General features: G+C 41.2%; 1 protein-coding gene across 2 annotated transcripts in view; it reads right to left on the bottom strand.

Moving 5' to 3' along the window:
• Positions 1 to 25,017, bottom strand: part of ELFN1 (extracellular leucine rich repeat and fibronectin type III domain containing 1) — an 809,922-nt gene that overhangs the window by 71,567 nt on the left and 713,338 nt on the right. The window lies entirely within an intron of this gene.

Here is a 25,017-nt window from a genome sequence, read left to right as displayed (position 1 = left end):
TATCTCAATCCAGCGTATTAAGTGTCATTTATGTCTGCTAACTCGTTCCTCTGCAATCAGCATGAATCACTTCTGATAAGTTTTCCTGACACCAAGAGAAAAATGGTGACAAGTGATTGACAGCCTCAGTTCTGTTCCTGTGTGCTGTGCGAGGGGGCATGTGTCTCTTCCCTCCAATCAGCTATCAGAGCTCTTCTCACTGATGCAATCCAGCGTATTAAGTGTCATTTATGTCTGCTACCTCGTTCCTCTGCGATCAGCATGAATCACTTCTGATAAGTTTTCCTGACACCAAGAGAAAAATGGTGACAAGTGATTGACAGCCTCAGTTCTGTTCCTGTGTGCTGTGCGAGGGGAATGGGTCTCTTCCCTCCAATCAGCTATCAGAGCTCCTCTCACTGATGCAACTTCAGCTCCCTGCCCCCTGCTTTTCACAGCCAAGAAATCCTGTGTAAATTCTGCACTTTGAATGGATGTAGTGACAGGTGGCTATAGATAAACAGGTACAACGTATGAAGAAGGATTTGTTTCATCTCTGTGCATTACCTAAAGCCTATCACGTCACTGAGTATATGTAAGGGTTTATAACCACTTTACCTGAATGAATTGAAGATAGAAGCTGAATGGTTGCCATGCACAGCTGTTGAAGATTCTGGCTGCTCCACTTTTGATAAATCCCCCCACTCATTCTATTTGTCCTGCTTACCATTATCACTGAGGGTGAAAGTGAAGGAAAATCCCAAATTTTGGGTCATCACCATGAGAGGAAACCTTCCAAGGGGGACACTAGTTCTGGGGAACCTGGTGACAACCAGGGATACCCTTAACCACTTGCCCTCCTGAGGATTTACCCCCCTTAATGACCAGGCCTATTTTTGCTACTCGGCGCTGCACTAATTCAACTGATAATTGCGCGGTCATGCAACGCTGCACCCAAACAAAGTTTACGTCCTTTTTTTCACACAAATAGAGCTTTCTTTCGGTGGTATTTGATCACCTGTGCGCTTTTTATTTTTCACGCAATAAACAAAAAAAGACCAAATATTTTGAAGAAAAACGATATTTTTATAAAAAATATATAGTAAACTCAAAATTAGTTATAAATTTAGGCCAAAATGTATTCTGCTACATGTTTTTGGTAAAAAAAATCCCAATAAGTGTATATTGATTGCTTTGTGTGAACGTTATAGCGTCTACAAACTATGGTATAGATACTGCAATTTACGCCATTCTTTTGCTATACAGCGTTGCGCTAGTTTAACGGACAATTGCGCGGTCATGCAATACGGTACATAAATTAAATTTATGTCCTTTTTTTCACACAAATAGAACTTTCTTTCGGGGGTATTTGATCGGCTGTGCATTTTTTATTTTTTGCGCTATAATAAAGAAAGTCTGACAATTTTGAGAAAAAAAAACAATATTTTGTACTTTTTGCTATAAAACATGTCCAGTAAAAAAAAATTAAAAATCAAATTTCGTCATAAATTTTGGCCAAAATGCATTCTGCGACATGTCTTTGCTAAAACAAAACCCAATATGTGTAAATTAATTGGTTTACGTAAAAGTTATAGCGTTTACAAATGGCGGGAAAGATACTTTTTTTATTCTAATAATGGCGGCGATCAGCGACATATGGAGGCGATCAGCGACTTATGGCAGGACTGCGGGACTGCTGCGGACATTCTGACACTGGGGGGGAACTGACGTAGGGTCACTGACATCCCCAGTGACACCAATACAGTGATCAGTGCAAAAAAAAACACTGACACTGTACTAATGGCACTGGGGAGGAAGGGATTAACTTTTTTGTGCACTGAAAGGGTTAACTGTGTGAGGGGAGTGTTTTACTAGGGGGCGGGGGTGTGTACTGCAGGGAGACACGCTGATCTGGACAGAGAAACTCTTTTCTCCTGGTCAGCTTGTCAGGCACTGTCAGGGAACTGACAGAAAGCAGAGCTACTGCAGCCCTGCTCTCTGTCACTGATCGCCGCTAATCGCCGGGACACAGCTGATAATAACCGGCTGTGACCCGGCGACTGACACCCGTGGCTGAGATCGGCGGTGAAGGTAGGGCGGAGGCGCGCCTCGCGCACGCCCCCTTCCTGTTTTGAAACAGCATGTTTTAAAACGTGCTTTTGCCCAGCCGTGCCGCCCTGCCACCATTTTTATACAGTGGCTGGGCGGCTAGTGGTTAACATTGGGAGGATTTGCTCTCACACTCTGTTTTGGCTATAAGACAGGAAATAAATAGAAATCTCCCCAATGGGACACAGAAAAAAAGAGGAGTTATAACCTTCCCTTACTCTTTCCAAAATGAAAATAAAAAAAGTTTTGCCTTTAATTTTACTTTCTGTTGTTTACATGTTCCCGGCAATATAATAGTTATGTGTAGCAGAAATATATCAGTTCCCTGCTCAAGAGTGGCCTACAAATATGGAACTGTAACAGATCCTCCGTGCATCCAGGACCAGCACTGGCCTTACTGCCTTCTAGGGGTTGGGGGAAAACCCGCAGCAACTAACTGTAAAAACAAAGGAAAAAAGGGCGCACCAGCCTTGTGTATTACCTAGGGTGATAGCTTTATTAATACAAAGTAAATTATACTCATAAACACTGTGGTAACAAAAGCATGTCAGATACAGTGGCTCTGAGGAAGAGACCGCTCCTCGAAATGCGTCATCCATAAGAGCGTCCTCACGAGTTTGGGAGCTGATCCTGTGTACTGGTCACTTTGTATCTGACACACTTTTGTTACCACAGTGTTTGTGAGTATAATTTACTTTGGATTAATAAAGCTATCACCCTAGGTAATGCACAAGGCTGGTGCGCCCTTTTTTCCTTTGTTTTTACAATATAATAGTTATGGTAGTGTCAGTTAAAGGAGTAAGTGGTTAAAGTGTTACTAAACCCACAACAGTAAAATCGGACTGTATATGCAGTAAAGCATGCTTGTTATACTCACTGTGGAACCTAAGGGGTTAATCATCTGCATTGTATAACAAGGCTGTTTGATCCTGTCTTCTCTGATCCCTCCCTTCTTTTGCCGTCCCCAATTCATCTGCCATAGTTAGAGCAGCAGTGGCAAGTCTGCACATGCTCTATTTGGTGTGTATTGCTAGAGGTTTTTTTTCTTTGGGAGGGTGCATGTGCGCTAGGCCAATCCACACTGTCCAGACAAAGGGTCAGTGGTCATGCAGCCTCATAAGACAGTCAAAAGAGAATGAAAACTCCTCTTACAAGATTAACAAGTGCACTGACAGAAGTCACAAGACTGCTCTATACTGCTGATGAGAAAAGGTATTTAGCAGTTTATATTTACTGAAATAATTGCATTTCCATGTTCTGTGTACTGTGGGAGACAAGATATAGTGAATGCAGGGTCCTGGGAGACAAGATATAGTGAATACAGGGTCCTGGGAGACCAGATATAGTGAATGCAGGGTCCTGGGAGACCAGATATAGTGAATACAGGGTCCTGGGAGATCAGATATAGTGAATGCAGGGTCTGGGAGACCAGATATAGTGAATGCAGGTCCAGGGTGACCAGATATAGTGAATGCAGGGTCCTGGGAGACCAGATATAGTGAATGCAGGGTCCTGGGAGACCAGACATAGCAAATACAGGGTCCTGGGACCAGATATAGTGAATGCAGCGTCCGGGGAGACCAGACATAGCGAATACAGGGTCCTGGGAGACCAGCTATAGTGGATACAGGGTTCAGGGAGATCAGATATAGTGAATGCAGGGTCCTGGGTGACCAGACATAGCGAATACAGGGTCCTAGGTTTAGTAACACTTTAAGCCAGTGTTTCTCAACCTTTTTCCAGTCAAGGCACCCTTTAAAACTATGCACAATTTCGAGGCACCCCGAATAGTTTTACATACAGTATTGCAGCAACATCCAAATGCATAAGACACCCCACATTAGGGATGATTTATTCTTGCAAAGCAAATACACTCTTGCACACTGGTACTGACTAGTATCCCAGCCATTTGTTCTCCCTCATTTTCTCTCCATCATGCTTCTAATATGAGCCCAGGGCTGACAGAGGGCCAGGGGAGGGTCAGACAAGGATCTTGTGCAGGTGCCAGATGTCCTCCTTATCAACCAATGACATCAGCAAGTTGTTAGGATGCTGGCAGCTGACCTACATGGAGCCCAAGTTTGTAACAATGAACAATGAAAACCTGTGACCTTACATATCAAAAAAGGCAGACTTGATCCACTAACTGGCTTGTACACAATTTTGGGGTAATTTGGGGAAATTTTTTGGCATTTTGTCAAGGCACCCCAGAAGAATCCAGAAGGCACCCTAGTTGAAAAAGGCTGCTTTAAGCCACTGTTGTTTAACCTCTCTGGCGGTCTAATTACGTCAATATTTTTAAATGTCAAATTGGTACATTGTTTTGCATGGAAATTTGTTGTTTTATATTGTAGGCCTGTAATTCTTAGGAATAACTCACTTAAATCTGTCCAAACAAGAGTCTAGTAAACATCCCGGATATAATAAAGTTTGAAACATAATATAATAATAATACATTTGAAATAATAATATAATAATAATAATACATTTAATTCAATAATGTAATCAAACCGAAAACACTGAAATTTGAAATAGAGCATCAAGTTCGCACATCACTGAGCAAAGTCGCAGAATCATTTTCAGTGTCTGATGACGAATTTCCCCACGAATCATTATCACTCAATTCTGCAAGTGATTCTAATTTACTATCACTGTTTTCTAGCTGGTCTAAAACCACGATTGACCTAAAAGGACGCTTTTTGGATGCCATGGACGTTCTCACGTTTCCAGGCAGAAAGAATGGTAAAAGTGCAAGCAGAGCACAGGACAAAGCACTCGGGACAAAATTTAGGTGAAATGGTTTGATACAGTAATGTAATCCTAGATTACAATGTATTGTGTGTATGTTATGTTTTTACTTTTTTTTAAACTCCTGACGTTCGCAGGGAAGGGAAAAGGGAAGACGGATGCCGGTGTCGGCCAGAGGACACAACGGAAGGATATCGGGGGATCGCAGGACAAGGTAAGGATCAGGGGATCGCAGGACAAGGCGTGTGGCTCAGGGTTACAGCTTTTGATACTGTAAATTAACCCCGAGTCACACACGGGATTACCGCTAGGAAAGTTAAATACATTGTACCCGCAGGCAAATGGAACATGCCCCCAGAAATTGTCTATAAAGTTTTTTTCAACCTGTTTTCAGTTTATTATCAAGTATGACTGCGACAGAATAACATTAGCTCACCTGTAGGAACAAAACAACGGCTACACCGCAGGAGTTTTCATGTAATGCGCAATCAAAGAAACAAGACTCTCTAGTAAACACAAGAGCTGCCCCAGTAAATAATACACCTTGGAAACTCAGGACAAAACCCTGCTGTCCACTATACACAATGGACCATGAAAAAGCTTTGGTTGTATCCTACATGTGTTCACAGCTTAGAAGGCTTGTAAAATATTGCTTTTGATTGACAAAAGAAGTCTCTTTCTTTGTGTCTCTGAATGATCCACCGCTACAAAAATGTCACTGCTTCTTTCAGCAAAGGAGAGGTGAGCTGTAAACACATTATTTTTTTTATTTCTGAGTTTTGAAATCAGGAGGCGAAGAAAGAAATACATCTAGTTGCCTACTGTTTTTAGCCTCAGGCAGATTTACTATGTGTGATCTGGCGACTTGAATGGTAAAGAAGATACAGCACGTGTCCTCACGTATCTGGTGGCTGGTCATACCTCTCCTGGTCATGCTGTACTCTTGTCTTTCACTACCTTTATCTAATTTAACTCAGAACAAAGGGGCCTTTGTTAAGGGCATGCCAATCATCTAGATTGAAAATTTGAAAGACAAAAAGTAGCCTCAATCTGCATATCAGTGAAACTATATGCTATAAATATTTATATACAGTACACATCAGGGGTGGACTGATAACTCATGGGGCCCCCGAGCAATAGGGGATCATGGGGCCCCTGTGTCCTTGCCCACACTTAAAAAAGCCTATAAAAAAGGTACCAGGGGCATTTCATGGGGCCCCCTACTGACCCCGGGCCCTCGTGCTCGAATGGTCAGTCTGCCCCTGGTACACATATACGAGGCTTGACAGGCGACTAACCCTATAGCTTTGGAACCAGACCTGGCTCTTTGTGACTTCTACCTCTTAAAGAAAACTTAAGTCGGTACTCAAGGGAACACGTTTTTTGTTGGTAGAAGGTGTGAAAGCAAAAAGAACTGAGATCCTCAACAGATTTTCAGAAAATAATCTGCAGGATTTCTTTGAACATTGGCAGTATGGTATTCAGCTGTGTGTCAACTCAGAAGGGAGCTATTTTGATGGTGATCATTGCTGATTTTCTTAATTTGTTAAAAAAAAAAAGGGAATACAGGCAGTCTCGTTTTTTGCATCAGACATAGTATATATATATCAGTGGTCTCCAAACTGTGGCCCTCGGGTCAGATGTGACTCTTTGCTTGTCTTTATCTGGCCCTTGAGGCACTATTTCACCTTGCAACACCATTCCCCCTACTGACACCATCAATGGGGTACTATTCTTCTCATTGATATCCATGGTGGAGCACTGTTCCTCCCATTAAAACCAAAGATGGGGCACTGATGCTGGGTCATTTTTTGCTCCCACTGGCCACAGTCTGACCCTCCTAAAGCCTGAAGGAGAGTAAACTGGCCCTTTGCTTAGAAAGTTTGGAGACCCCTGATATATACTGTATGATAATATCAAAATCGCTAAGGAGGTGCTAACCCACATATGTAAACCAATCCAACTAAATACCTATATGCCAAAAAAAGTTAGATATACATTTACACATATAATATGATATATATATATTTATATATATATATATATATATATATATAATTTACACATATAATAAAGTTATGTACATTTATATATCTATATAACAAAAAGTCCTTTCCAATATATATATACACATACACACACACATACTGTATATATATTATTATCATACAGGAGTTATGGGGGCCCCCGTGCAGGTGCACTCCTGAGGTGGGCTGTGTGTCTATAGACAAACATAGCACAGCTTGGCCATGCCCCCAGCATGGCTCCTGCTGCTCTCAGAATCTCCTATGAAACAAGGAAAGAGAACAGGGCTGTTGCAGCCAGGGACATCACTGGAGCATGAGAGGAGACAGGTAGGTGTTTAGAGACAGGCTGGAGGAAAAGTGGTGGGCCGCTTTCATCCTAATGCAGGCAATACATTAAAAGAGAAGTATAGATTTACAGTGGTTGTAAACCCTTAAATATACCAAGTCAGGTGACTGGCCTTAGGTGATACACAAAGGTGAAAAAAATCCTGCTACATAAGTTGTACCTGTTTATCTTTTCTACAGCCGTTCAAAGTTCTGAATGTATACAGCTTGTCTGAGAGTTCAGTAAGAAGGGGGTGGAACCTGAAGTTACACTCTGCAGAGCTCATTGAGGAGAGACCTGAGAGCTTGGAGAGCTGATTGGAGGAAAGAGACACCCCCCCCCCTTCACACAGCTCACAGGAACAAAGCTGAGGCTGTCAACCTGCTGGAGGTTCCTTCCCTGTCACCATTTTCTCTTGGTGTCAGGAAATCTTGTCAGAAGTGACTCATGCAGAGGAATGAAGCAGCAGACAGAAATTAAACTTGTGCCCTTAATTGAGACAAGTACACACTATAGAGGGACATACTTTGTTCTTATTTCATGTCTGATGTTTACAACCATTTTGAGAAAAAAAAAAAGATATACTTACCTAGGTGGATGTAGCATTGGTCCGATACTGCATCTTTCCACCATAGCTTTTAAGACTGAGAATTAAGTGATCAAAGCCCGCTGATTGCTCAGTTCTCAGCCTCCAGTGAGCAGAGAACCAGACAGTCACCGCTCTGTGCACTGCCCCTCCAGTGCTCACTGGAGCACTGGGCCGTGGAGAGGGTGGGAGTGGCTGGAGCAGGCTCTCAGTGGCTCACCAGGTCGAGCCAGGTGCCAGTCCAGGCATCTGGGTGGATCCCGACCCTATGGTTGGGATCTTTTCAGAGCCTGGACCTGCTTTAGCCCACTGTCAGCTGCAAACTGGTTACATAAGTGCAGAACAAATTGAACTCATGTGAACCATAGGAGAAGTACAGCCCAAAAAGCTTTGGCTATACTTTTCCTTTAAGGTAAAAATGTGTTGACTTTGTAACAACTTCAAACACGTCTTGCAATTGTTATAAATTTATGTCTAAGATCAAAGTCATTCATAAATAAAAATACATACATTTTGTCAGTGAATGCAAGGTGTTATGTGATTAGTAGAGGGGAGATCATGACATTAATTTGTACCTCCTCTAATCACAGAGTGACTTGCATTCATCGGGTATGAATGAGAAGTGGAATGCATTCTTTTTTCACCTGTAAAAGTTAGCATTTTCAGTTTAATGCAGCGTTTTTCAACCACTGTGCCGCGGCACACTAGTGTGCCGTGAGATATTGTCTGGTGTGCCGTGGGAAAAATTCCAATTTCATCTGTAACATGTGGCTTCGGCTCACAAATAGACCAATCATTAGAATCTAATGATTCAGTGGTCGGCAAGCCGCGGCTCGCGAGCCACATGCGGCTCTTTACCCAGTCTAATGCGGCTCTTCTGTGTGCCGGGCGCCTGCTCCCCTCCCTCCTCTCGGTCGGCCGCTCCCCTGCCTCCTCTCGGTTGGCAGCCCCAAAAGTCCGCGCGGACCTTTTAATCCGGCTTGCGGATGTGGCTGTCAGGATGTGTGTAGGCGGGGCAGCGTGCCGAACGTGAGGGGAGGGGAGCTAGGCTCCTCTCACAGTCCGCCCTGAAGACCCGAACGGCGCGGGAAGACAGCGAGAGGAACGCAAAAGGTAAGTGAATTGACACGGGGGACTTGGCTTACTAGAAGGGGGGGGGGGAATAGTACTGTGGGGGATGAAATACTATATGAGGGATGAATTACTTTATGAGGGATGAAATACTATATGGGGGGATGAAATACTATATGGGGGATGAATTACTATATCAGGGATGAATTACTATATGAGGGATGAAATACTATATGGGGGGATGAAATACTATATGGGGGGATGAAATACTATATGGGGGGATGAATTACTATATGAGGGATGAAATACTATATGGGGGGATGAAATACTATATGAGGGATGAAATACTATATGGGGGATGAATTACTATATGAGGGATGAATTACTGTATGAGGGATGAAATACTATATGGGGGGATGAAATACTATATGAGGGATGAAATACTATATGAGGGGATGAAATACTATATGGGGGGATGAAATACTATATGGGGGATGAAATACTATATGAGGGATGAAATACTATATGAGGGATGAAATACTATATGAGGGATGAATTACTATATGAGGGATGAAATACTATATGGGGGGATGAAATACTATATGGGGGGATGAAATACTATATGGGGGGATGAAATACTATATGAGGGATGAATTACTATATGAGGGATGAAATACTATATGGGGGGATGAAATACTATATGGGGGGATGAAATACTATATGAGGGATGAATTACTATATGGGGGGATGAAATACTATATGAGGGATGAATTACTATATGAGGGATGAAATACTATATGAGGGATGAAATACTATATGGGGGGATGAAATACTATATGAGGGATGAAATACTATATGGGGGGATGAAATACTATATGAGGGATGAAATACTATATGAGGGATGAATTACTATATGGGGGATGAAATACTATATGAGGGATGAAATACTATATGGGGGATGAAATACTATATGGGGGATGAAATACTATACGGGGGATGAAATACTATACGGGGGATGAAATACTATACGAGGGATGAAATACTATACGGGGGATGAATTGCTATGGGGGATGAATTACTATATGGGGGATGAATTACTATGGGGGATGAATTACTATATGGAGGATGAATTACTATATGGGGGATGAATTACTATATGGGGGATGAATTACTATGGGGGATGAATTACTATGGGGGATGAATTACACTATGGGGGATGAATTACACTATGGGGGATGAATTACTATATGGGGGATGAATTACTATGGGGGATGAATTACTATATGGGGGATGAATTACTATATGGGGGATTAATTACTATGGGGGATGAATTACTATATGGGGGATTAATTACTATGGGGGATGAATTACTATGGGGGATGAATTACTATATGGGGGATTAATTACTATGGGGGATGAATTACTATGGGGGATGAATTACTATATGGAGGATGAATTACTATGGGGGATGAATTACTATATGGGGGATTAATTACTATGGGGGATGAATTACTATATGGGGGATTAATTACTATGCTTACTATGGGGGAATATTACTATACTTACTATGGATGACACATACACATCATTCATCTACTCTTGGTCCGGCCCCCGGGTCCAATTATAAAATACTTTATTATTTCATAATAAAGTAATTATAAAATAATTTCTTTGTGTTTGATTCCTATTCAAGAGAATTACTTTATATATAGTCAATATAGGCACAGAGGTAAATTTTTTTAACATTTTCTAATGGTGGTGTGCCTCGTGATTTTTTTCATGAAAAAAGTGTGCCTTTGCACAAAAAAGGTTGAAAAACACTGGTTTAATGTATCAACCCAAGTGTTGGAAGTAGCAACCATGTTCCAGCGCTAGATATGCCACCTTTACACAACTTCCATGTCCACTTTTTATAAATTGGTATTTGGAGAGAAAACGTAAGAACTGATTTACCGCTATGCATTTTGGGAATGTGCGTGTGACTGGAGTCACTTTGGGTGGGGGGCCCATGGAACCCAGCTCACTTTGGAGAGGTGGGAAGACCCCTGTCTCAGCTCCCCATATCCCTACTATGTGTAAGTCATCTTGTGCCTGTTAGGGGTACAGGGTGATCTGTCCTAATGTTGGGGTGTAGGGTTGTGGATTGTTTAATGTCATGTGGTTGCATCCCATTGTTCTACAGTGTGTCTTGCTTGGGAGCAAATTATTATGGGATATATGCGTTTATGTGTATTGGCTTGGTGGAGGGCATCTCCAGCAGCCCTCCCTCCTGATGGGACTGTCTGTTGGTGTGTCTCTTGTTACTAAATGTAGATTGCCCCACCCTGTGTCAATATGCAGGGATGGGGGATTGTTCCCTTGAGTGTATACATCTTGTATCTGTGTTGAAATAAAATAGTCTACTCTGGTTTACTTCAAGACTGGTGTCGTCTAGTCTTGTATGATCTGCTGTGGTGTCTGTGGTCGGTGTTTGGACAGGGAAGCGGTAGTCTAACGGAAGTACCCAAGCACAGTCTGGGGTCGGTTCTATTACAGTATGCAATACCACATGTGCAGCAACACATGCTATATGTGGTGCCAATCATTTGAAAAGCACCCCAAGCCACTAAGGCACAAATATGCAAAGTATCCAATTTTTGAGGCATGTTGATGATTATTTTCAATAGGCGAATACATTAATGTGCAGTATTTTGTTAAAAATATGACACTTGAAGTAAAAAAAAGTCATAAATAAACCCTATATTTAAAAAATTCAAAAGGGAATCATAACTGAATTTATTTGAGATAAACTTCTTATCTCAGGCAGCTGCAATGCACAACTGGCTTTTCCTGAAAGACTACCAAAGACTGTCAGTATACAGTATATTTTTTTCTACATCCTATTGGCCAAAGTCAATCCTTCAAGAGCCTGTACAAACATTAGGAGATAAGAAACATAAAGAATATAATCTATAAACTCAAGAAGTTCACTATCCCGCTTTATGATATCAAATTTATCTAACAAGCAGTTATGTTTTAAATGTCAGTACGCAAATGTCAGACAGTAATTAGTGATGGCTCAATGCTTTAGAAAATGCTTCCCAATAAGGAGTCACTGAATATAAAATGAGTGTTTATTTCACAAAAAGCATTTATTACAATGAGGGTTTTGATCTGTATGATATCATTGTGACTATTGTTGATTTGACATGAATCTTGGCATAGACTTCAGTGTTAAGTCCTGAGCATAGTTGATCAAAGTGGTATATTGATTGACTGAATGATTTTTTTTGTGCTATGTTAAAAAGTTAAAACAGTGGTCCTGACATCAAGAGGAGTCATCCATATAAACTTACTAAATAAAATGTGTCATGCAGGGATGGACTGACATGGGGCCCTCGGGCAATAGTGGATCATGGGGCCCCTGTGTTCTTGCCCACACTCAAAGCACACCCAAAAAAGCCTATAAAAGGTATCAGGGGCATTTCATGGGGCCCCCTACTGACCCCGGGCCCTCGGGCAGTGCCTGAGTGCTCGAATAGTCAGTCCGCCCCTGGTGTCATGTCTTGTACCTATTTAATCCCTTCCTGCCCAGTGCCATTAGTACAGTGTCAGTGCTTTTTGCTAGTACTGATCACTGTATTGGTGTCACTGGGGATGTCAATGACACCAAGTCAGTTCCCCCCAGTGTCAGAATGCCCACTGCAGTCCCGCTATAAGTCACTGATTGCCGCCATTACTAGTAAAAAAAAAAACAAATCCAGTATATATACCACCATTTGTAAACGCTATAACTTTCACGTAAACCAATTAATTTCATGTGTTTGGATTTACTTTTAGCAAAGACATGTAGCAGAATACATTTTGGCCTAAAGTTATGATGAAATTAGATTTTTTTAATTTTTTTATTGGACATGTTTAATAGCATGTTTAATAGCAAAAAGTCAAAAATATTGTTTTTTTTCTCAAAATTGTTGGTCTTTTTTTTGTTGATAGCGCAAAAAATAAAAAACATAGAGGCAATTAAATACCACAGAAAGAAAGCTCTATTTGTAGTAGAAAAAAGACGTAAATGTCATTTGGGGGCAGCGTTGCATGACCGCGCAATGGTCAGTTAAAATAATGCTGTGCCGTAACGCAAAAAAATGGCCTGGTCAGGAAGGGGGGGGGGGGGGGGGTTAATCCTCTGGAGGGCAAGTGGTTATAGATACACTGTCATCAGGATACTGTGAAGCTCTGCAGGGACAAACTAGTGACCTAGTGCAGGACTTGAAAAAGCCGCTCGCCCACTGGCCAAATGCGAGGGAAAATCCTTGTGTGGCGAGCACAGATGGAGCGGCTCCACCTGCGCTCCAAGCCTTATTGTGAAGCTGAGAGGACTGTGTGTGGACTCACTTTCCCCTCTCTCCTAGCAACAGCAATGGACCAATCAGCAGTAAGGAGGAGAAAACCAGATTTTTTTCAAAGAAAGGATTCTCCTCAGAGTGTGACAGCAGAGTGATGTGACAGGAGAGTGATGTGAGAGGAGTGTGACAGGAGAGTGATGTGACAGGAGTGTGACAGGGGAGTGATGTGACTGATGTGACAGGAGTGTGACAGGAGTGTGACAGGAGAGTGATGTGAGAGGAGTGTGACAAGAGTGTGATGTGACAGGAGAGTGACAGGAGAATGCTGTGACAGGAGTGTGATAGTAGAGTGATGTGACAGGAGTGTGACAGGAGAGTGATGTGAGAGGAGTGTGACAAGAGAGTGATGTGACAGATGTGTGACAGGAAAGTGATGTGAGAGGAGTGTGAAAGGAGAGTGATGTGACAGGAGTGTGACAGGAGAGTGATGTGAGAGGAGTGTGACAAGAGGGTGATGTGACAGGAGAGTGACAGGAGAGTGATGTGACAGGAGTGTGAAAGGAGAGTTATGTGACAGGAGAATGACAGGAGAGTGATGTGACAGGAGTGTGACAGGAGAGTGATGTGACAGGAGTGTGACAGGAGAGTGATATGACAGTAGTGTGACAGGAGAGTGATGTGACAGAAGTGTGCCAGGAGAGTGATGTGACAGATGTGTGACAGGAGAGTGATGTGACAGGAGTGTGACAGGAGAGTGATGTGACAGGATTGTCTCAAAAAAACTACATCTAAGAGAGAAAGAGCCTGGTCAGTGGAGCCCACAGCCATGTAAAGGACAGCCAGAGGGTACAAAGTGTAACCAGAGTACAGAAGGATGAAGCTGCCTACCAGAGTCAGCACAGGTAGCCCAGAGTGAGCAGATACCTGATTGGTCAGAACACTGCTGTTGTGTCTGGTGAGAGGGCCTTGTAGCCACTACTTGTTACCACCATTATAAAATGAGCCATTAGAAACTATCTACCAGCTGCTCCACAACCCTAATACTGACTGCAGGTCTTATTGATTGCCTTAGGCCTTAACACATGCCAACGGGCCCCAACATTTAGCCAGCTGAAGAGTCAGGCCTAAGGATTTCCCCTAACAGTTGCTGCCCTGAGGCCTTGGTTTTTTTTTTGCTTTTTTTTTTTATTAAAGTGTTACTAAACCCAGGATCCTGCCTTCCCTATATCTGGTCTCCCACAGTACATACAACATGGAAACAAAATTATTTTAGTAAATATAAACTGCTAAATATGTTTTCTCATCAGCAGTATATAACAGTCTTGTGACTTCTATCAGTGTCCAGCAGAGCACATGTAAAAGCTTTTAGGAGGAGTTTTCATTCTGCTCTAGGAGAATGCAGAACCCCTCACCTCTGTCTGGACACTGCTGATTGGTCTTGTGCTGATCACATGCACTCTCCCAAGAAAAAAAAAAAACCTCTCCAGCAATACACACCAAACTGAGCATGTGCAGAGTGACTCCACATGATATGTCTTAAGAGGGGGACACTGGAAGAAGGAGAGGATCAGAGGAGTAAGGATCAAAGAGTATTTTTACACAATGCAGAGGATTAACCCTTTAGGTTCCACAGTGAGTATAACAAGCATGTTTTGCTGCATATACAGACTGATTTTACTGTTGTGGGTTTAGTAACACTTTAAAGACGTACCTCTTAAGAGATTCCAGCTAATCCTTTAAAGTGCACTCTAACCTTGAGTAGTGTTATCATCATTTATACTGCATTTAGCATTTACTAATATTGTTTATTGCTGATTCACTAACATACCCTTCTGAACCTAGTTAGGGGTATAAAATCCCATTTTTGCAAATTTAATATAGTTATTTCTCTGTCTAGCACAATATGTCATAATCTATCAGCAGCGCTCATTTACGTTCATTTTGCAATTTATTGTAACCCATATCAACAGATTAAGATTATTTACCACTAAACAGGTGGTGTCTACTTACTGGTAGCAGGGGCGTCCTTAGGGTTGGTGTCAGGCGGTGCGTTAACAATTGGTGTCACCCCTCCGACGATCCCTGCAGGATGGATTGGATCTGCGAATTGATCATAATGGATCAGAGTCCGATCCATTATGCTCCCCAATCTGCAGGTTGGATCCATCCTGCGGGGATCGTCAGCTTGCAACCTATACCGGGTCAACAGATCTCTCCACGAGCTCCACGAAAAGGAAAGTTTTAAAGCAAGCCGACAATCCCCGCAAGATGGATCGGTTCTGCTGATTGGGGAGCATAATGGATCAAACTCCGATCCATTAAGCTCAATCCACAGATCCGATCCATCTTGCGGGGATTGTCGGCTTACTTTAAAAAACTTTCCTTTTCGTAGAGCTCGTGGAGAGGGTCTGGTGTCATCCCGTGCAATAGGTGTCACCTGGTGCAACGCGCAGCCCCCGCACCTGCCTAGGGACGCCACTGACTAGTAGATAAATTAATTTTACACTTATGTATTTATCTGTGCTTGCAGTGATTTCTAGTCAATCAAGTGTGTCAGAGGGGCAGAGTGGGTAGCGCTACAAAAATATACTGTTTATGACATGCGGTCACCACAATAATGAGCTGATAGCTCATCAGAGTTGAACAACCTTTAGATTAGAAGCAAAAATGTGGTCTTAGTGTGCCCCTAAACCCAGGCAGGTGATTGACTGTGCAGATAAAATCCAACCACTTGTGTTACCTACAAGATCTGGCACTTCATAGTCTGGGCACAGGTGCACTTTAAAGAAAGAATGTCATGATGGAGACACGCTGGCATCCATTGCTGATCTCTTCCCTTAAATACTCTAATTGCCTGGCTGTCGAGTTGATTCCCTTTCATCAATACTTTGAGTCACTGGCCCGGACTTTGCAGATAAATACTTTTGACTTTTCTGATCAACGTACTTGTTCCAAGTCAGTGACTAACAATCTAGACAAAACTAAGGCAAAGATCAGCATAAAAGCCAAGGAACCACCATTTTCAGAAAGCAATTGGCAGAGGCAACCTTCACAATTCGGCCTTGAAAGGTTTACAGTAAGGTGGCCTCCAGGTAAGCGTGCCTTCACTATGTGTTTTGCTTTATATGTCCTAAAGTTGTTCCTATGGCAAACAGGAGGACCCCAAGCGTACCTCAATATGTGGTTTCCACATATATTTACAAATGTATGCATCTGAGAGCTCTGAATGTATTTAAACTTTGAAGACCTAATGAAACTAGTTTCTAAAGCGATAGTTAAATGCTTAGTCACAAATGATACCTTTTGCATTTCTCTATGGAATCCAAACAACATTCTGAAATTGGATAACTGAATGTTCCTTAACCAATGTACCTTAGAGTAAAGAAGAAATATATAGGAAAAAATTAAGCTCCTTGTTTAAGTTGCTCAAGAACCCAGCTGACTATCCAGATTTTAAGTGATTGATGAATATCGTTAGGCATAATGTTCGTGCGGATGATTTACCAGAGCTTTGGACACTAATTTAAGTGCATTATTATTAGACATTTTCAACGATCTCAGCATCAAGTCTGCAAAAGTCACTGAATCTCCTGTCTCCTTGGAAAATTTAGGACAGCTTGAATTCTTTTTTCAACCATGTATCTCAATAGGTCAAATAAATAATAAATAATATGCCAAATAACATGAAGACCATTTAGGTAAGCAAATGGATAATTATCTGTTTTTGGTGGGTTCTCTAAATGAGCATAAGATGTGTTACTACCATCAAGATATTCTCTCCTTTAATTTTTCTTATAAAACAAGTCCATGGCAAACTGTAAATGTAGGGGGTTCTTTCACTTTGCTATATTTTGGGTGCTCCACCAGTGCTATCCTCCTCCTCCATTCTGTCTCAGGGCAAGTGTTTCATTCCATATTTCTGCCTCTAATCATTTTCTTTGGCATTGTCCAACTTACAGGTCCCAAAAAGGGGAGAACATGTTTGAGACATGGCTAAACATTATTCAATTTACTCATATTTTGTCTTGTGGGAGGAGCCTAATATGCTTTTTCGAAGTGTGTCATTAGTAAGTTTGCAAATGCCTGGAGTCTGCAATGACAGCACTGAACTCTAGTTAAGTATTTCCTCCAACTTTTGTGGTTTGCATGTAGGCTTGACCAAATGGGTGACCAGGCCACAAGTGTCTTCAAAAATAAACAATTAGAGCATGCAAAACTGGTACCCATGGCCTTTGAAAGTACTATACAGCAGCTTTTTTTAAATTATAGTAGAGACGCAAGGTTCATCTTTTTAACTGAGATATTATGGTCACCTCTGCAGGCACATTTTGGATGTATTGTTTCATACTCAGGTATCCCCAGGACTTTTACTGCAAATTATTATATTTGGGTAAGGTGACCATTCTCCAACAGCTGGCAGGATAGGAGCAACATGATCACTCCCTACAATCAAGCCTAACAGGAGAACAGAGAACAAAGGATGAACCTACAGTTGTGGCCAAAATTATTCAACCCCCAATGCTGTAAAGGGGTTTAGGGACTATAGTGTACATTTGGAATTGTATTCAGAATCAAATCCTACAAGGACGTTGTAACTACCCAAATGCAACTAAAATGACATCAATTGTTTATGTAATACAGTAGTAAATGGTTCTTATGTGGTTTCTTCATTGCCACAATTATTCAACCCCTTAAAGACTACCACTCTGAAGAACAGAGGTTCATACAGGTGCTTTCCATCAGGTATTGAAAACACCTGTGGATGTCACCGAGCAGCAATCAAGCATAATAAGCACCAATTAGGCAGCTTTAAAATGACTGTGATACTCAGCTCCTTCTAGACATTTACTGGTGTGGTTACAAACATGGTGAAGGCAAGAGAATGGTCCAGGAAGACAAGAGAAGAGGTGATTTCTCTTCACAGGAAGGGCAATGGCTATAAGAAGATTGCAAAGATGTTAAACATACCAAGAGACACCTTAGGAAGCATCATTCGCAAATTCAAGGCAAAGGGCACTGTTGAAACGCTACCTGGTCGTGGCAGAAAGAAGATGCTGACTTCGACTGCTGTGCGCTACCTGAAGCGTAGAGTGGAGAGAAGTCCCCGTGTGACTGCTGAGGAACTGAGAAAAGATTTGTCAGATGTGGGTACAGAAGTTTCAGCCCAGACAATAAGACGCACACTGCGTAATGAAGGCCTCCGTGCCAGAACTCCCAGGCGTACCCCCTTGCTGTCTCCAAAGAATAAGAAGAGTCGACTGCAGTATGCCAAAAGCCATGTGGACAAACCACAAAAGTTGTGGGATAGTGTTCTGTGGACTGATGAAACAAAATTAGAACTGTTTGGGCCCATGGATCAACGCTATGTTTGGAGGAGGAAGAACAAGGCCTATGATGAAAAGAACACCTTGCCTACTGTGAAGCATGGTGGAGGGTCAATCATGCTTTGGGGCTGTTTTGCTTCTGCAGGTACAGGGAAGCTTCAGCGTGTGCAAGGTACCATGAATTCTCTTCAGTACCAGGAGATATTGGATGGAAACGTGATGCAGTCCGTCACACACCTGAGGCTTGGGAGACGTTGGACCTTTCAACAGGACAATGATCCCAAGCATACCTCCAAGTCCACTAGAGCATGGTTGCAGAGGAAAGGCTGGAACATTTTGGAGTGGCCATCGCAGTCACCAGACTTAAATCCGATTGAGAACCTCTGGTGGGACTTAAAGAAAGCAGTTGCAGTGCGCAAGCCTAAGAATGTGACTGAACTGGAGGCCTTTGCCCATGAAGAATGGGCGAAGATACCCGTAGATCGCTGCAAGACACTTGTGTCAAGCTATGCTTCACGTTTAAAAGCTGTTATAACTGTAAAAGGATGCTGTACTAAGTACTAAGATTGAATGTCACTTGGGGGTTGAATAAAACTGATAATGCTGTGAGCACAGAAAAGACATTTGTGGTTATTTCATTATAACTGTTATGTTATATTTGTCTGACCTACAAGTGCCTCTTTAATGTAAATGTAAGCAAGATGACTGAATGATCAAAAGCAATGTCAAACTGGCCAAAACACTCAATTTCAGTGGGGGTTGAATAATTTTGGCCACAACTGTAGGTAGGGTTCCCTAGGTCTTGGCTTCTGTACCAATAAAAATATTTGGTACTCTAGAATTGTGGTGAGTGGCCAAGCTGATTTCAGTGAAATATGGCACCAACAGGTGACATGAATTGCCTAGATCAGGAAGTCCAGAAAGTAACAAACATTAACATTGCATATAGTCAACAATTATGCTTTGGGTTTTTGCCATGGGATACCCAACCTGAAAGAAAAGTTAGGGGTTACAGCAAGACAAAGGCAAGTAGAGCTCAAGTGAGGCCAGGGATCAATAAGGCCAGCAGCAAGGTCAATCTGAAACAGCAAGCAGAATTGCTTTAATGACCTAGCTGAATTCTACAATGGGCAACAAGAGCATGGAATACGTTCTGTTCTGAAAGGAAATCAGGATGCATACCTTGACCTGCTGATATGTGCATGTGCTATGTCATGCTCCCATATGTATGGCAGTTCTGAGGGGTATAAACAGAATGCAGGTGCACATACTGGAACACAGGAAGGGAGACGGTTGACTCTAGCTTATTGAATTTGCAGCAGGTAGATATTTCAGCAAAATACCTAAAAATGCAATTAAAATCAATAGCATATGATTCATGCCATCCACAGAGCTAGACACTCTGCAACTTGCCTCCAACTGGCTCAGTGGTCTGTAAATGAACATCACCGCACTTTTAAGGTCCTGCTGTGCTATACCACTCATATAAGCCCAAATGAAAACCTCCCCCAGCTACCAGTGCTTTTAATATATTAGATTGACAGCAGTGCACAATGGAACAGAGTACATGGCTTGCAGTGCTACTACTGACAAGCGCAAGCTGATTTTTGGCAATTAGGCAGCCATTTCTAAATACATTTCAGCTAATTATATTAAAAGAAAAATATGTTTAATACATTTTTGATGTAATGAGTGTTTTTTTTTTATACTAGGCTGAACTTACTCTTTAATGCTTTTATCATACAGTGCCTCCTAATATACATATGTTCCACTGTGGCAGAACTCATTCTCACTCTGATGGCAAATCACAACTCAAAATTCAAATTATATGCAGACAACAGACTCAATATTAACATTCTTGCAGCCACCTGCCCCTCTCTTCCCCGCGGCGGTGTCACCGCCGCTAAATTACTTCCGTTAGATGTGTTTGCCAGAGAAATCTCTGTAAACACATTTAATCCATTTAGAAACAAACTCAGACTGAAAGCCCATCTTTGGGGCAGATATTTTCTTTGACTAGCTCACGAAATAGGCTGGATGTAGTTGAGCCGATAAGACCTGATTGATGCCGCTGACCTTTCCTCGCTTAAAGCTTGGCGAAAATAGAGAAAAGTTGGAAATGGCTGAAAATTATAAGTAATGTCTCTATTCATTGTCTTAATGGTAAACCATCAACAATACAAACAGCATAGTTGGTTTACTGTGTGTATATATATATATATATGTATATATATATATATATATTTATATATATACATATATGTTTTACAGTTGTGCCCAGACGTTTTTACACCCTGGCAGAAATTGTGAAATGTTGGCATTGATATGTTGATATGAAAGATGGGACTGATCAATAAAAAAAACTGTCTTTTATTTAAAGATAACATGAAGCCATTTAATATCACATAGCTGTTTGGCTAAATTGTGATGGTAACAGAAGTCACCCAAATGGCCCTGATCAAGAGTTTACATACCCTGGAATGTTTGGCTATGGTACAGACACACAAGGGGACACACACACACAGGTTATAATGGAAATTAAAGGTTAATTTCCCACATCTGTGGATTTTTAAATTGAAATTAGTGTCTGTGTATTAATAATGAATGTGTTTGTTAGCTTTCACGTGAATGCACTGAGCAGGCTAGATACTGAGCCATCCTAGATTGTAAGCTCCAAGGAGCAGGGCCCTCGAACCCCTCGTGTATCGCATTGTATTGTTATTGTACTGTCGCATGTTCGGTCTCCCATTGTAATGTACAGCGCTGAGCGAACTGTTGGCGCTTTATAAATACTGTATAATAATAATAAATAATAATGGGGAGCAGAAAAGAACTGTCAAAAGACCTGTGTAACAAGGTAATGGAACTGTACAAAGATGGAAAAGGATATAAAAAGATATCCAAATACCAGTCAGTACTGTTCAATCACTTACTAAGACGTGGAAAATTCTGGGATTTCTTGATACCAAGCCAAGGTCAGGTAGACCAAAAATGATTGCAGCCACAACTACCAGAAGAATTGTTTGGGATACAAAGAAAAACCCACAGGTAACCTCAGAAGAAATACAGGCTGCTCTAGAAAAAGATGGTATGGTTGTTTTAAAGAAGGAGAATACGACGATACTTGAACAAAAATAAGCTGTATGGTTGAATTGCCAGAAAGAAGCCTTTACTGTGCCAATGCTGCAAAAAAGACAAGTTACAATATTCCCGACAACACCTTGACATGCCTCACTGGGCTTTTTTGTGACATTGGCACAGTAAAGGCTTCTTTCTAGTAACTCAACCATGCATCTCATTCTTGTTCAAGTATCATTGTATTGTCCTCCTTAAAACAACCACACCATCTCTTTGGCATCTAACGTCTCACCATTATCACTGACGGGGGTAATTACGTCACAAGCCACTGACCCTGCCTAACGTGCGTTTCGTCTGCAAATGGACGTCCACTTACTTGCCCCTTGAAGACGCCCACTTGTAGACAAAACATGCTTTGCTTTTATGTACCCCTTGCTTTTTCTGAGTATAATAAATTGATTAGATGTGCTTGGAAAGTGGCAGTTGACCCTGGGAGTGATCTTATATATGTGTTCAAGTGCATTGGGTGGATTGAGAAACAAGTATAATTTCAGGCAAAAGGAGGCTCATCCACATTGGATGCAGACTGCAGATTTTCTAATGATAACACTGCCATTACAGTAGGATATTATTATAAAGGTAGAACTTCCCATTCAGAAATCAGTTTGAGAAACAACATGGCAGAGCAAAAAGTTATTTGTTTAGAAAGATATGAATCTGCATACATGCAAACTATTCTCTGATTGGATGAGGTGGAGAAGCAGGCAGTAAGCATGCTCTCCACCTCATCCAAGCAGAGAATGCTTTGCATCATTTGGAAAATGCAAAGTATTCTCAGAATTATGTCCATGCCAAAGGTCCAACCTTCTTTGTTCAGAATGCATCATGGCAGCAACTAGGAAGTAAGAGGAGTTCACTGGAATAGTGATGTCTGCTTCAATTATTTCCAGGGGCACCGGCTAGGTATGGTATACATATAGTTACATTGGTCCAAGCTGGACCAATTTTATGTATAAAATATTCATTATTCTTTAAATATTTGTTTTTGGATTTAGATATTCTTTAAGAAAACCAACATTACACAAACAGGCATTGTGTGGGAACCAATGAGTAGAACCAGAAAGTTCTAGCAGCCAAATTTCAATTCATCGTGAATGATACATTCTGATTTGTTGCTTTACTTTCTGAAACTGATAGATTTGATAGATTTCAGTGCATAACGTTTCATATTCTTATTGACGTGGTCTAGGCATACGAGCGTTGTCTGTGTGAGCCAGTGACTCAGCAATCTCTCTGTTCAGCCGTCCCAACATTCTCCATCCGTAATCACCCATCTTGTTAAATTATATGGGAACAGCTTTTCTAACACTCTGAATTACTCCATTCTGTCTTATTAACTCTCTTTCTTGTATTTATGTTAATGAAATAAAGGAATACGAGGTTTCCAGACTTTTAAACTTCTTACGGGCCTGATTTGCATAATGGAAGTGTCTCATCCTTTGAAATAAAATATCATGAAATATAGGATTTTTCTTTCACATTTCCCCACTATTCTTTGCCCCTTTTTGCGTAATGGAATGAATCTGATCCACTGGCGGATTTCTGCTGATGGAATGTCATTTGCTAACATCATATTAAAAGGAAAAAATTAGGTACTGCCCCAATACATTCAGAAAGGAACTGAAGCTTAAAGTGTATTTCCACTTTTGCAGTGTATTGGGATAACACCTACTTTATATATGCTACATGTTCTCTCATTCACATAACATAACCTAAATTATTTTAAAATTGCTGCTTACATTTCATATGCTCTTTTCTGCAAACTATAGGTTGGAAGAATCCTACGTATTTCTATTTTGTATGAAATGTTTGTGAGAGGGCTAAGGAGTTAATGTATACTGTTTTAACTCTGTACTGTACTGCCCTGGCATATCTCATTAACAGTTATAAGCTAGATTTGACCAGTGTCCCAACAAAGAGTTAACCTCCCTAGCGGTCTGATTACGTCAGTATTTCTGTGCTCAAAGTGGTACATTTTTTTGCATGGAAAAATGTCTTTTTATTGTAGGCCTGTAATTTTTAGGAATAACTCACTGAAATCTGTCCGAACAAGAGTCTAGTAAGCATCCCGGGTATGATAAAACTTGAAACACAAAATCATAAATTATAATTTAATAAATAACCATAAAAAATAATAATATAATAATAATAAATTTAATTCAATAATATAATCAAACCAAAAACAGTGAAATTTGAAATAGAGCGCCAAGTTCGCACATCGCTGAGCAAAGTCGTAAAATCGTTTTCAGTGTCTGATGACGAACTTCCCCACAAATCATTATCACTCAATTCTGCAAGTGGTTCTGATTTACTATCACTGTTCTCTAGCTGGTCTAAAACCGCTTTTGAGCTAAAGGGACACTTTTTGGACGCAATGGATGTTTCTCAGTTTCCAGGCAGAAAGAACAGTAAAAATGCAGGCAGGGCACAGGACAAAGCACTGGGGACAAAATGTATGTGAAATGGTTTGATACAGTAATGTTTTACTATGTGATTTTAGTGAATTTAGTGAATGTCACTTTTTGTCATTTTCAAATTTCCCGCCATTCCGTCCCCCGTACGTACCGACGTCACAGGGAACGGAACCCAGAAGACAGATGCCGGCATCCGCCAGAGGACATTGCCGGGGACACTGCAGGGGGGACATCGCAGGAGCGCAGGACAAGGTAAGAGAAGAACAGATCATGGTAAGCCCGAGTGTAGCTCGGGGTTACCGCTTGTGGTACTGAAACTTTACCCCGAGCTTCACTCGGGAATACCGCCAGGGAGGTTACAGACCAAGAAGTTGGACTTCTGCATTCTATTTTACAGAGAGGAAGCTAAGCTTGCATCCCACTATTTCTGGGGGGGGAAGACTTGCTTTGGAATTTTTAAGAGCTGCTTTTAGATTGCACAAAGGCCTGCTCCCAAGAAGCATCCAGAAGGTAACAAATATTTAAAAAAAATATTTGGGGGTATGCTGCATGAAAGGTAACATATAACAAACACAGTGGGATTTTCTCAAATTTAAGTGCAAATGTGAAGTTACAATTTAATGTGTATTTTCAATTTGGGGTCTTATTTGAGAAACTCCCATTATATGCTTGTTATGTGTTCACACAGCACACTTCAAAATAATAAAAAATATTACTTACCTTTCCAGCTGCTTCCTTGGAACAGGTTTATACATGGGATTCTTTGGGGAGTTTCTATTGTTAAAAAATAGCTTGCAATATGCAGTTAGGAGACAGACCAAGAGACAGCTGTTTTTAAAATTTATAACCATACATTGTTCCACCAAAACCTTGAGCTTTTAACCCTTTTACAGTGCCTATATAATTTACATAATGATAAGAAAGATCTGCCAGACAGGGTTAATTACAGTAAACATAATTCCCCAGCCTCC

Source organism: Staurois parvus, unplaced genomic scaffold (assembly GCF_062004578.1).
Source record: "Staurois parvus isolate SC_StPar_1 unplaced genomic scaffold, SC_StPar_1.0 ptg000018l, whole genome shotgun sequence".
Lineage (NCBI taxonomy): Eukaryota > Metazoa > Chordata > Amphibia > Anura > Ranidae > Staurois > Staurois parvus.
The sequence above is the reverse complement of the archived record's forward strand: the minus strand, read 5'-3'. Positions and strand labels throughout refer to the sequence as shown.